A 15,059-nucleotide genomic window follows, 5' to 3' on the forward strand; every position below is an offset into this window, starting at 1 on the left:
TTTACTATATTCTTTTCTAAGACGTGACTCATCTTGGATTTCAGTGAAGGCTTGAGGTTTTGACCAAATACCTCCAACATATTAGGATTTGTACTCTGCAATATCTCCTTGATTTCTGATGTGATTGAAATCTTAGCTCATCTCACTTTGCAGTTATTGCTTCCTGATGGATTTCTTGGAGTGATATTCCTGTTTGGTTTGATTCCAGATACACGGCTGAAGTTTTGTGCATGCATATTTTAGAAGACATTCTGTGTTTCCACTCACTCTCAGGTATCTTTGTCAGCTTCTGGTTGCTCTGGCAGCCCCATGTTCCAATAGCTGATTCTGTATCACAATGTATTTTACATGTGCTGCTAGAACACTTTACTGTAAACACAATATGGACTAGAGGATTCCTCCCATCAAAAGACACGAGGTTTACCTGATTTTCTTGCTTTCTTTCAAGTATTAATTTCTGACTAGTTTTAGTTGGTCCCTTGATGTTTCGAGTATTTTCAGTTTTTAATTGTATGTGTAGTTTATGTAATATTTAAATATAAATGCTTACTTATAGTTTTATAATTATTCATAGCTTATAATTGGTTTGGCAAAAGGATAATTCTGATGTCTTCTCTTTTACCACTATTAGAAATGGAACTCCTGGAAGAGATGTGCAATTTGGGACATGCTCAAGCTGACTTGCCCCAAACGGTAGAGTTAGAAACATACCAGGGGATTCCAATTCAATCCCATCAAGGTGGCATGTACCAATGCCATCTCACTAGTCCAAGTGATCAATTTCAAAAAAAAAAAAAAAAGAAAAGAAATGGAACTCCTAACATTAAAATTTTATTTTAGGAGTTACACATATAATAATTCTTTTATTTTAAAATTAGAGATAAAAAGAGTGAAACTTCAAAGATCTAAGTGAATTATTTTAAGAAAATTACTAGTAAAATATTATTCTAAAAATAATTAGGCTTTAATTATAATAATTGTAACAGAATTAATTAATGTTATATTTATAATTTTGTTCAATTCATTAACAAAATGCATTATTTTATGAATTACTTTGATTAATCCTATAATCTTATAGGCTAACTATTATATTGTTAGTTTAGAGATAATAAAAGGAGGTTCATGCAACTAATCTGCTTGCCCAAGATTGTCTGTTAGGTTGAAGGACCATAGCCTCTACTTTCATAAATCCAAATTCAATTTGTAGACTCTGCTATAGAGAAATAGAATAATCTCTCATGAACTGGATTGTTGACTTTTTTCAGGAAGAATAAAAATATGGCTGCTATGATGAAGCTTCAGTTATATTGATTTGGGAAAAATGGACCTATGAGTGGATTTTTATGTTATGAATTCTCATTTTCCCATATTATAAGTATGGAACATTATTTTGTTATATAGAATTGTTGTCCCAACCTAAATTTTTATTTCTGATGTGATATTTTTTGTTGAGATTTTGAGGTACCAAGTATTTACAGGTTGGAAAGCTCTTGTATCTTTCTCTTCCCACGCATTATGAAGTCGTCAGAAATCTCTTACTTTTCAGCTTCAGAAGTCATTTGTTCATATTGGACTTTTTGTCCCTCTTACTTGAGCCTTCAACACATTTGTGCTGCTATTACAGAATCCTGGAAGCTGGGTTATTTATAATGGACAGAAGTTGATTGGTTCGGTTCTGGAACCTGGACAAAAAGGGGCCAAACCTGCTCTTTTATTAGGAAGCTGCTCTCATCAGTGAACCCACTATCACAATAATGGCATCATTAATCCATTAATGAAGGCTGAGCCCTCATGACCTCATTATCTCTCCTTAGGCTCCACCTCCCCATGCTATTCCCTTGGAGATTAAATTTCCAGCACATGGTTCTTTGGGATACATGTTCAACTGTAGAATGCAAGCAGCACTTACCACGATCGTGTAGGCATTTTTAAAAATTATCTTCTATTACAGCACTTTGACCAAACCACAAACTTAGCCTACATCTTCACTTAGCATCCTAAGAAGTCAAGGCCCATTTTTAATGAAAATTAATGGACATATAAAAATTTTTCATGTTTATTTGGTATCCTGTGATGTTTTGACAAAAGTTTACAATTCACAATGTCCAGTTAGGACAATATATCTGTCTCTCAGTTATTTAAAATTCATTTATTATGAAGACATCCAAAATCTTATCGTCTAGATTTTTATAGAGAAATATATAACATATTATCTATAGTCATCATACTGTGCAATAGAATACCAGGGCTCTTTACTCCTATAACTATTGCTTAGTACCCATGAATCAATCCCTCCCCATCCCTTACTGTTCTCTTGTCTTCCAGCCTCTGCTAACCATCATTATATTGTTATCTTCTGCTTAATCACCTTGTTTTTGACTCCACATATAAATAGGATATATGATACTTGTCTTTCAATGCTTGGCTTATTTCACTTAACATAATGAATTCCATTTAACATAATGACCCCAATTCCATTCATGTTGTAAATGACAAAATCTCATTCTTTATTATGACTGATTTGTATTTCCTGTTGTATATATACCACAATTCCTTTACCCATTACTCACTAAATGAGCACTTGGGTTGTTTCCATTTCTGGGCTATTGTGAAATAGTACTGTAATAAACATGGATATGTCATTGTGTCTCTGACAGATATATTTTCCTTTGGATATATACTCAGGATATTTCTATTGGCTATCTGCCAGTTGTGTGATTACTGGATCATATGGTAGTTCTATTGTTAGTTTCTTTTTATTTTTTATAATTATTTTCTTGGTTTGGAAACCACAGTAGTTTTCTACAATGGTTGTGATAATTTACCACCAATAGAGTACAAGTGTTCCCTTTTTTTCTGCATCCTTGTCAGCACTTGTTTTTTTTTTTTTTTTAACTTTTATTTATTAAATATAAATTTCCAAAGTACAGTTTATGGATTACAATGGCTCCCCCCCATAACTTCCCTCCCACTCGCACCCCTCCCATCTCCCACTCCCTCTCCCATTCCATTCACATCAAGATTCATTTTCAATTATCTCTATATAACGAAGATCAATTTAGTATATATTAAGTAAAGATTTCATCAGTTTGCACCCACATAGAACATAAAGTGTAAAATACTGTTTCAGTACTAGTTATAGCATTACTTCACATTGGACAACACATTAAGGACAGATTCCACTTGAGGAGTAAGTACACAGTGACTCCTGTTGTTGACTTAACAATTTGACACTCTTGTTTATGGCGTCAGTAATCTCCCTAGGCTCTAGTCATGAGTTGCCAAGGCTATGGAAGCCTTTTGAGTTCGCTGATTTCGATCTTATTCAGACAGGGTCATAGTCAAAGTGGAAGTTCTCCCCTCCTTCTTTGATGGCCCTGTTCTTTCCACTGGGATCTCACTCGCAGAGATTTTTTTTTTTTCCCCCAGAGTGTCTTGGCTTTCCATGACTAAAATACTCTCATGGGCTCTTCAGCCAGATCCGACTGCCTTAAGGGCTGATTCTGAGGCCATAGGACATCTGCCATTCTATGAGTCTGCTGTGTACCCCGCTTCCCATGATGGATCGTTCTCTCCCTTTTTGAGTCTATCAGTTAGTATTAGAAGACACTAGTCTTGTTTGTGTGATCCCTTTGACTCTTAGACCTATCAGTATGATCAATTGTGAACTGAAATTGATCACTTGGACTAGTGAGATGGCATTGGTACATGCAACCTTCACTTGTTATTTTTATATATTTTTAAAAATTTTTATTTAAGGTATACAAATTTCATGTAGTTCATACATACAGATTTAGCAACATGATAGGAAATGTAACTGGAATGAGGTTATATTTCAGTGTGATTTCGATTAGTGATGTTGACCATTGATGATTGCTGCTGGTCAGTGATTTTGACCCTGATGATTAATGATGTTGACCATTTTTCATGTACCTATTGGCCATTTGCATGTCTTCCTTTGAGAAATGTCTGTGTAAGATCATCTGCTGGCTGCAGTTTTTAAATTGGACTTTTTATTTATTTATTTTTTGCTGTTGAGTTTCTTGAGTTTCTTATTTGGTCTGATTATTAGCTCCTTTTCAGATTTATAGCTTCAAACATTTTCTTTCATTCTGAAATCTCTTAACTGTTGATTGTTGCCTCTGCTGTGCAGAAGCTCTTTAGTTTGAGCAATCCCATTTGTCTATTTTTGCTTTTGTTTCCTGTGCCTTTGGTATCTGATTTAAAAAAAAAAAATTCTTGCCCATCTCAATGTCTTGAAAAGTTTCCTCCACATTTTGTTCTAGTAGTTTCAGTGTAAAGTCTTGCATTTAGAACTCTGATTCTTTCTGAGTTGGGTTTTGAATGCAGTGAGGCACAGATGTACTCTTCATTCTTCTACACGTGGATATTCAGGTATCCTGTATTGTTTATTAAGGACTGTGCTTTTTTCAATGCCTGTTCACAGCACCTTTGTCAAAGATCAGTCCATTTTAGATTCATAGACTTACTTCAGGGGCTTCTATTCTGTTCCATTGGCTTATGGTTTATTTTTATGTCAAATCCATGCTATTTTAATTACTACAGCTTCGTAGTAATTAAATCTATTTCTGAACAACCAAAGAATCAAGGAAGAAATTAAGAAATAAATTAAAATATTTATTTAACTGAATGAAAATGGAAACATAACATATCAAAACTAGTGGGGAGGGGCCGGCACTGTGGTGCAGTGGGTTAACGCCCTGGCCTGAAGTACTGGCATCCCATATAGGCACTGGTTCAAGACCCGACAGCTCCACTTCCAATCCAGATCTCTGCTGTCATCTGGGAAAGCAGTAGAAGATACCCCAAGTCCTTGGGTCCCTGCAGCTGTGCAGGAGACCCAGAGGAAGCTCCTGGCTCCTGGCTTTGGATTGGCTCAGTTCTGTCCATTGCAGTCAATTGGGGAGTAAACCAGCGGATGGAAAATCTTTCTCTCTCTCTCTTCCTCTCACTGTCTGTAACTCTACCTCTCAAATAAATAAATAAAATCTTTAAAAAAATTATGGAAAAGAAAGAATTAAATGGCATTCAAATAGAAAAGAAGAAGTCAAATATTTGTTTGCAAATGATATGAGCTTATATTTAGGAAGTCCAAAGGACTACCAAAAAGTTAGTAGAACTAATAAACACATTCACCAAAGTTTCAGGATACAAAGTCAACATGCAAAATTCACTAGTAGTGTTACAAATTATAGTGAAATATTGGGTGGCAGGGGCCCAAGAACTTGAGCTATCTTCTGTTGCTTTACCAGCCACATTAGCAGGAAGCTGGATCACAAGTGGGGAAGCCAGGATTTGAATTGGCAACCATATTCCAGGATTGCAGGAGGTGGCTTTACCTGCTCTGCCACAACCCTGGCCCTGGAATGCTCTCTCAATGTCTGTTAAGTTCTGTTGATCAAGGGTGCCATTTAACTCCTCTGTTTTTCTGTTGATTTGCTATCTGGATGATCTGTCCATTTCTGAAAGTGGGTTGTTAAAATTCCCTGCTATTACTATTACTGATTTGGAGTCTATCTTCCCCTTTAGGTCTATTAATGTTTGCTTGATGCATTTAGAGTCTCCAACACTTTGTAAATATATAATATGTATATAATTCTTATATATTATATAATAATATGTAATGTATGTATATATAATATATTTATCTGATTATACTATATAATATATAGTATATTATGATTTATATGCATATTAATATAATAATTATATTAAATAATATGATATGAACATTCTACATTGTATTAATAAATAAATATATAGAGACGGGGGCTGGCACTATGGTTCACTTGGTTAATCCTTCGCCTGCGGCATCGGCATCCCATATGGGCCTTGGGTTCCAGTCCCAGTTGCTCCTCTTCCAGTCCAGCTCTCTGCTGTGGCCCAGAAAGGCAGTGGAGGATGGCCCAGGTGCTGGGGCCCCTGCACCTGCATGGGAGTCCAGGAGGAGGCACCTGGCTCTTGGCTTCAGATCGGCACAGCGCCGGCCGTGGTGACCATATGGGGAGTGAACCAACGGAAGGAAGACCTTTCTGTCTCTCTCTCTCTCACTGTCATTAACTCTACCTGTCAAATAAAAAAATAAATATATATAGACTATTACCTGTTTTCATATATAATATATTATTGCCTCCTGTTGCTGGACCAGCCTTATTTATTACACAATGACCTTCCTTGATGTTTTTGTGGCTTCTTATTTGATATTTTATCTGATAGACTATGACCACTTCTGCTTTAGTTTGGTTTATAATTGCATGGATTTTATTATTCTGTCCCTTTTTTTTCAATCTATGTGTATCCCTAGAATTGTAGCCAAATTTTTGAAGCATAATATAGTTGATTCTTGTTTTTTCTTGATTTTTTTCATCCAGAACTTACTATTGCCATTTTGCTAGTTGTTTTGTAATTTTATTAGAGTTCCTTTCTTCTCTTCCTCCCTCTATTACCATCTTCCTTTCTGGTTAACTGATTTTCTCTAGGGCTGTTCTTTGATTCTTCACTTACTATTTTTCATAAGTCTACTATGAAATTCTTCTTTGTGATAATTAAAAAACTTACCAAAATTTCTTTTGGTTGTAAGAAGCTATTTTGAAATGATAGCCACTTAACATTGATTATAAATAAAGGAAAAGGAATAAGAAGGAAAAGAAATGAAGATTGCTAATAATAAACTAAAATAATACTATAATAAACTCTATACTTACGCTTTGTTCTATTTTGAATTTTTGATGTACTCTTTAATTATTACTTTTAATTTTATATTTTAATGTAGTTATTAATATTTTAAGTTTTTATCTTTTAGACTGTACTAAAGATTTGGATGTTTTATCTACCATGTTTACAGTATAGAGTATTCTGAATTTGTATGATTATGTTCACATTGAATTTCTACCTTCTGGTTTTTTTTTAATTAGTGTTTATTTCAGTTTGAAGAAATCCTTTTTGCATTTCATTTCTTGTAAGACTGGTCTTTCAGGTTTTTTTTTTTTTTTTTTTTTTTTTTGTCTGAGAATGTCTTTATGTCTCCCTCATAACTGAAGGATAGCTGTGCTGGGGACAGCACAATTGGCTGGAAATTATTTTTTTTATAATTCTTGAAGTCTCATCCCACTCCATCACTGCCTGTGAGGTTTCTGCTGATAAGTCTGCAGACAGGAAAACTGGCACTCCTTCATGTGCTTTTTATTTTCTCTAGTATTATTGAGAAGCCTTTCTTTATCTTTAGCCATGGAGAGATTGATTAAATGAGGTAGACTAGATTGGGTTGATTTTTTTTAGTTAAAGTTTTTATATTTGTTTTTATCTTATTTGAAAGGCAGTGAGACACAAAGCAAGAGACAGAGACAAACATAGAGCTAGGTAAGATCTTCCATCTACTTGTTCACTCTCCCAGATGTCTGCAATAGCCAAGGTAGAGCCAGGACAGTGTCAGGAGCCTGAAACCTAATCCAAATCTCCTATGTGTGTTAGCAGCTGAACTATTTGACTCACCACTGGGTGCCTCCTCATGTGTGCATTAGGGAAAACCCAGAATTAGAAGTGGAGGTAAAGTTCAAACCCAGGCACTCTATATGGGATGCCAGTGTTCTAAGTGGTATCTTACCTACTGGACAAACACCTTTCCCTGGTTGAGTTGAATCTATCTGGTGAACTTTCACTTTCTTATACTTAGATACTCATATCTTTTCTTCCAGTAGTTTTCTCTTAATCTCTGAATATGCTTTCTACCCTCCTGTTGTTCAAGTTTCACTTGAATCCTAGTATACTTGATGTTTACTCTTCTTTTTTTAAGATTTATTTATTTATTTATTTGAAAGTCAGAGTTACACAGAGAGAGAAGAGGCAGCAAGAGAGAGAGAGAGGTCTTCCATCCGATGGTTCATTCCCCAACTGGCCGCAACGGCAGGAGCTGCACTGATCCGAAGCCAGGAGCCACAAGTTTCTTCCGGGTCTCCCACGTGGGTACAGGGGCCCAAGGGCTTGGGCCATCTTCTACTGCTTTCCCAGGCCACAGCAGAGAGCTGGATTGGAAGTGGAGCAGCTGGGTCTTGACCCAGCACCCATATGGGATGCCGGTACTTTAGGCCAGTGTGATAACCCACTACTCCACAGCGCTGGTGGAGATCTTTCATTTAGGTTTTTTTTTTGTTTTTTTGTTTTTTTTTTTGACAGAGTGTCTTGGCTTTCCATGCCTGAAATACTCTCATGGGCTTTTCAGCCAGATCTGCATGCCTTAAGAGCTGATTCTGAGGCCAGAGTGCTGTTTAGGACATCTTCCATTCTATGGGTCTGCCGTGTATCTCACTTCCCATGTTGGATCGTTCTCTCCCTTTTTGATTCTATCAGTTAGTATTTGCAGACACTAGTCTTGTTTATGTGATCCCTTTGACTCTTAGACCTATCATTATGATCCATTGTGAACAGAAATTGATCACTGGGACTAGTGAGATGGCATTGGTACATGCCACCTTGATGGGATTGAATTGGAATCCCCTGGTATGTTTCTAACTCTACCGTTTGGGGTAAGTCAGCTTGACCATGTCCCGAATTGCACATCTCTTCCCTCTCTTATTCCCACTCTTATATTTAACAGCAATCACTTTTCAGTTAAGTTTCAACACTTAAGAAAATAACTGTGTATTGATTACAGTATTCAACCAAAAGTATTAAGTAGAACAAACAAAAAAATACTAAGAGGGATAAAGTATTAAGTTGTTCCTCATCAGTCAGGGCAAGGGCTGATCAAATGACCGTTTCTCATAGTGTTCATTTCACTTTAACAGGTTTCATTTTTGGTGCTCAGTTAGTTGTCACTGATCAGGGAGAACATATGATATTTGTCTCTTTGGGACTGGCTTATTTCACTCAGCATAATGTTTTCCAAATTCCTAACAGGGATCACTTTTCAGTTAAAATTTAAACACTTAAGAATAATTGTGTGGTAATAACAGAGTTCAACCAATAGTACTAGAACAAAAAAAAATACTAAAATGGAGAAACAATTTCTTGATCAGTCCTTGTCCTGGCTGTATAGGAACAACTTATTACTTTATTCCTTTTAGTATTTTTTTGTTCTACTTAATACCATTGGTTGAACTCTGTAATTAACACACAATTATTCTTAGGTGTTTAAATTTAACTGAAAAGTGATCCCTGTTAAATATGAGTGGGAATAAGAGAGGGAGGAGATGTACAGTTTGGTACATGCTCAATCGGACTTACCCTTAATGGTAGAGCTACAAACGTGCCAGGGGATTCCAATTCAATCCCATCAAGGAGGCATGTACCAATGCCATCTTACTAATCAAAGTGATCAGTTTAAGTTCATAATTGATCAAAAAGACAGGATTAAGTGTCATAGGAATTACATAAATAAGACCAACGTCTGCAAATAATAATTGATAGAATTAAAAAGGATGGAATGTTCCTACATGGAAAGCAGGATACACAGCAGACTCATAGAATGGTGGATGTCCTAAACAGCACTCTGGCCTCAGAATCAACCCTTAAGGGATTTGCTGATGAGAGTTTTGCAGGCATGGAAAGCCAAGACACTGTGGGAAAAAAAAAAAAAAAAACCCCTAAATGAAAATCTTTGTGAGTGAGATCCCAGCGGAAACAACAGGGCATCAAAGAAGGAGGTACCTTTCTCTGAAGGGAGGAGAGAACTTCCACTTTGACTATGGCCTTTTCTAAATAAAATCGGAGTTGGTGAACTCAAGAGGCTTCCATAACCTTGGCAGCTCATGACAAGAGCCTCAGGTGATTACTGACGTCATAAATAAGAATGTCAACTGTTAAATCAACAACGGGAGTCACTGTACAACTGCTCCCCAAGTAGGACCTCTATCCTTAATGTGTTGTACTATGTGAATTAATCGTAAAACTACTACTCAAACAGTACTCTATACTTTTCGTGTCTGTGTGGTTGCAGTCTGTTGAAATCTTTACTTAGCGTATCCTAAGTTGATCTTCTGTATATAAAGGTAATTGAAAATGAATCTTGATGAAGAATGGGATGGGAGAGGAAGTGGGAGATGGGATGGTTAGGGGTGGGAGGGAGGTTATGGGGGGGAAGCCATTATAATTACAAAGTTGTACTTTGGAAATTTATATTTATTAAATAAAAATTGAAAAATAAATAAATAAATATTTAAAAGCTGTAAAAAAATGTTTGAAAATCACTCTAAAAATTCTAATACTGAAAATCTGGAGTGCTTGCTTGGCCTAGTGGTTGACACACCTGTTGAGAGGCCTGTATCCCTCATCAGAGTGTTCAGGTTCTGAGTCTGGGCTCCATTGCTGATCACAGCTTCTGGCTAAGGTGCACCCTGGGAGGCAGAAGATGATGACTCAGGCCATTGGACCCCTGTCACTACCTGGGAGACTTGGGTTTATATCCTAGCTCCTGATTTCAGCACGGACCTGAGCTGGCCTTGCTGGATAATTGGTGAGTGAACTGGAAGATGGCAGCTCCTTCTTTTGGTCTGTTACTATCTCTACGCCTTTTAAATAAAATAAAATAAAATAAAATAAAATAAATACATATATACATACATACATAATTTTAAAGATGAGAATATATTTGCTTAAGCAAAATGCATTTATTATTTCTACAGAATTGGCATCCAAGTAAAGCAGACCAAGTCACATAGAAATCTGTTAAGACCCATCTCACACACACACACATGCACACACACACACATACACACACACATCTCACACACACGCACATACAGAGAGAGAGAGATTAATGGATGTAACTTTGAAAGACATTTCCAAACAAAATAAATTTACCAATGTTAGAACTCTGGTAGGCAATGCTTCACCTCAATTAACTGCTTCAATAATTCAGGTATTATTACTGCAGTACTGAATTTGACTGGGGCAAAGTCTATCACAAATTATGTCTTACAGAGCTTAGCACTGTTCAAATGTTGGACCAGTTCTTAATAGCTTGAAATGTATTGGATTTTATATTTTCTTTTTCTCCATATTTTATTTTTATGTGTCATAGGAAATGTATATGTGACATTTAGGACTATCAACAAATTACTTTTAGCCTATCAAAGCTTAAATTTTGTCTCATAATTCTTACCATATTCTGATATCATGCATTTAAAACCCTATTTCTAACTTTCTCGTCTTGTTTATGTGAAGGAGGGCTGGTTATTAATTTCTAGCCTATGCTGCACTCCCTCAAAAATGTTTACTCCCTAATCACTAGGACCTACACATATGCTTACTCTTATGAGGAAAAACGAATTTTGCCAGTGTGAAAAATTAAAGACCTTGACTTAGAGAAGTTAGCCTGCATAGTCAGGGTGGGCCTAATGCAATCAAGAGAACCCTTGAAAGTAGAAATCTTTCCCTCCTGTGGCTAGAGAAAGAACTGCTGGCACCTCAGTTGTGGTTTTGGTTTTTTTTTTTTTTTTTTTTTTTCAGGCAGAGTGGACAGTGAGAGAGAGAGACAGAGAGAAAGGTCTTCCTTTTGCTGTTGGTTCACCCTCCAATGGCTGCCGCGGCCGGCGATCTGAAGGCAGGAGCCAGGTGCTTCTCCTGGTCTCCCATGGGGTGCAGGGCCCAAGTACTTGGGCCGTCCTCCACTGCACTCCCAGACCACAGCAGAGAGCTGGCCTGGAAGAGGGGCAACCAGGACAGAATCCAGCACCCCGACCGGGACTAGAACCCGGGGTGCTGGCGCCTCAAGGCGGAGGATTAGCCTAGTGAGCCGCGGCGCCGGCTCGGCACCTCGGTTTTAGTTTGATGACTTAGTCTCCTGAAATAAGACTGTTAGATTAGTCCTTAAAACATGAGGGTTTCAATTCAATAATAAGCTTATAGTATATATATATATACTGCTTAATTATGAATTCTGTCATCATGGCATGCAAGTAAAACTAGAGATAACAAATAATAACAAATTTATATGATTTTAGGTGGCCAAGATTGTGATAATTCGTTATGACAAGAGTAGAAGACTTAAATTGCTTAATATTTTAAAAAAATAAAATCAATCCAGATACATGGAAAATATAAATTTTAATATTTTCATTTGAAAATATAAAGAATGAGTATGTATGATGTAATGAATGTTTAACAAGCATTTTATTTTGTTAAAGAGAAATAATTTGTTGAGCTATTCAGTGTTTTACCTTAGGTAACTTCTAGAGAAATCTAAATAATGATTACTTGCTGCATTATTAGTAAGAAGTGCTTAAGACAGATGCATTTCAGTTTAACAAAATACTTAAGGTCTGTATGTCTTCTTCAGTTAAGAATTCTGTCATCATAATATGTGAGTAAAACTAGTTAGAGATAATTTCTGCAGAAGGGAATTTTATTCTAGAATGAAGATTCTAATTTAGAAAACACAGGAGGATGAAACATACTGGGAATTTCAACTTTTGTATTTCATAGATACTTGTTTTTTTTAAGATTTATTTATTTATTTATTTGAAAGTCAGAGTTACACAGAGAGAGGAGAGGCAGAGAGAGAGGTCTTTTGTCCGATGGCTCACTCCCCAGATGGCCACAATGGCCGGAGCTGCGCCGATCCAAAGCCAGGAGCCAGGAGCTTCTTCTTCCAGGTCTCCCATGCAGGTGCAGAGGCCCAAGGACTTGGGCCATCCTCCACTGCTCTCCCAGGCCACAGCAAAGAGCTGGACTGGAAGAGGGGCAGCCGGGACTAGAACCGGCACCCATATAGGCTGCTGGTGCTTCAGGCCAGGGCATTAACCCACTGCATCACAGTGCCAGCCCCCATAGATGCTTTTCTTCAACATATCTGAGATTTATTTTATCCTTGTTATCTCCAAAGAATTTTTCATATTCTGATGATACTTTTAAATATTTAAACTTTTCTGAATTTTCATTTTCAATGTACAAAATTCTGGTTATCGTTTGTAATTCATCCCTCTCTCTTAAATTCATTTCCAACTAATTCAAATTCTTTTCAATTCTTTTTTTTTTAAAAGATTTTATTCACTTTTTGAATGTCATAGTTGCAGAGAGAGAGAGGGAGACATAGAGAAACAGAGAGAGATCTTCTATCAGCCCTTTCATTCCCCTGATGGATGCAGTTACTGGTCTGGGCCAGGCTGAAGCAAGGAGCCAGGAGCTGCATGTGGGTGCAGGGGCCCAAATACTTGGGCCATCCTCAGTTGCTTTTCCCAGGCCAATAGCAAGGAACTGGATCAAAAGTATAGCAGCCAGGACATGAACTAGCACCCATATGGGATGCCAAAGTTATCTGATGCAATATAATTCTGGCCCCAAGTCTTTCCAATTCTGTTTCCTAAATATTTCTCCAAAGTCACACATCTCCCTCCCTTACTACCACTGCCTAGGTCCAGACCACTGTAATTATTGTCCTAGTTTCCTTTCTAAACCCTAAACCCTAACTTTTGCCTTTTTCTAATTCAGCCTCCAAAAGAAGAAAATAGCATCTTTCTCAAGAGCAGCTCTAAGAAAACGTTGAAGCAGGAATAACATACAGTTAGAAGAGTTTGATGAGAGGGCCTGATGCACGTATCATAACGGTTATTGAGACTAAGAAAATATATTTTCTACAAAATAGAGACTTGGCAACAGTAGAGGGTGCTAAATTCCCCTAGGACACTAGGGTAAGAAACTTACCTGACACCATCCCTATGATAATTAAATGCCTTCAATAAAATGCTCACTGCTCTCTCTATTGTTGTATACCAGCAGCAATGGAGCCCCAGACTCTGGTTGGTTTCATTTAAACACATTAAGAAAATTTAATATTTTTCATACTTCCTTCTATGATTATGGAATTCACCTTCCTACAAGCAATATAATTATTTTAAAATATTGAAATTGGTTATTATAAATTTATTATGCATGTTCAACTTATGCTACCAGTATACTGACATTCTTGTGTAGAAGTGTAAATAGTAATGTGAATAGTAGCAGTCATCCAAATTAGGAAATGGCCAACACAGTGAATCAGGTTATTGGCTATCATGATTCAAATGATGAATCATAAAATCAAAGCCATATAAGCAAAAAAATAAAGCTAGGTTGCAGCTCAAGGGTGCCTAGAAAGCAAATGAATAGTTGGAATGGAGATCCTAATGAGATGGTTGACAAAGTTGCAGTGAAGGCAGTTGAACAGTTAGGAAAGCTGAGAAGCATGAACAGGAATGGGAATATTTGCATTAATGATTTGCAATATAAAATTTCAGACAGATGATGATAAGTATGTGGACAATTAAGTTGGAGTACAGCAGATAGATACTTAACAGTGTATTGTATAATGAAAGTTAGGAAATATTGAGGGAAGATATATGGTATATTTTATTTTAACTATTTTAAATTATTTTCTCTATTTACCCTTTGAATATTTCTGGATAATTAAGCAGTCTATAGTTTATTCAGTCAAATTAAGCTATATCTTATTGAATAAATCATGCATGAAAATAACATTATAAATAAGATTAAATGAAATACACAACTGAGGAAATCATGCCCATTTTCTTTCTTCTGTAGTCTGTTTATCTAGTTGTTGTTGTTGTTGTTTTCTTTTAGCAGTGACCAAAACCTAGCTATGGGTCAGTGGATTTTGGAAACATTAATGAAAACTTCAATTATTCATGTATGCTTTTAACAGAACTGTATTAAGCAGTTTGATACCTCAGCTGACATAAAAATAGTGTGAGAAAAGATACTTCTATATTAAGAACTTATGATCTACTACATAGAGGAGAGATTTGGTGGTTTTTTGGCCTATATTAAAATATGATAAATTCAGTATTTGATAGGGATAGAAAGAAACTCTGTTGAAGCACAGAGGGGGGAATTTATATCTCTAGCTAGAGGAATTAGGGCAAGTTTTAGAGAGAAGGTTGACTTTTTATGATCTCAGTGATTGAGTAGAAAACTTACACATGTGAAAAAAAAATGTTGGGAGGAGATTTCATTTCACAAGAGAAAAACAGCTTCATGAGTGGCCTGATACCCAGCAGGTAGGAGTTTGGGGGAGACTCCATCCTCGTGTAGTCTCAAGTCTGAAC

This window comes from Oryctolagus cuniculus, chromosome 3 (assembly GCF_051225735.1).
Source record: "Oryctolagus cuniculus isolate XC-2025 breed Fujian yellow rabbit chromosome 3, ASM5122573v1, whole genome shotgun sequence".
NCBI lineage: Eukaryota > Metazoa > Chordata > Mammalia > Lagomorpha > Leporidae > Oryctolagus > Oryctolagus cuniculus.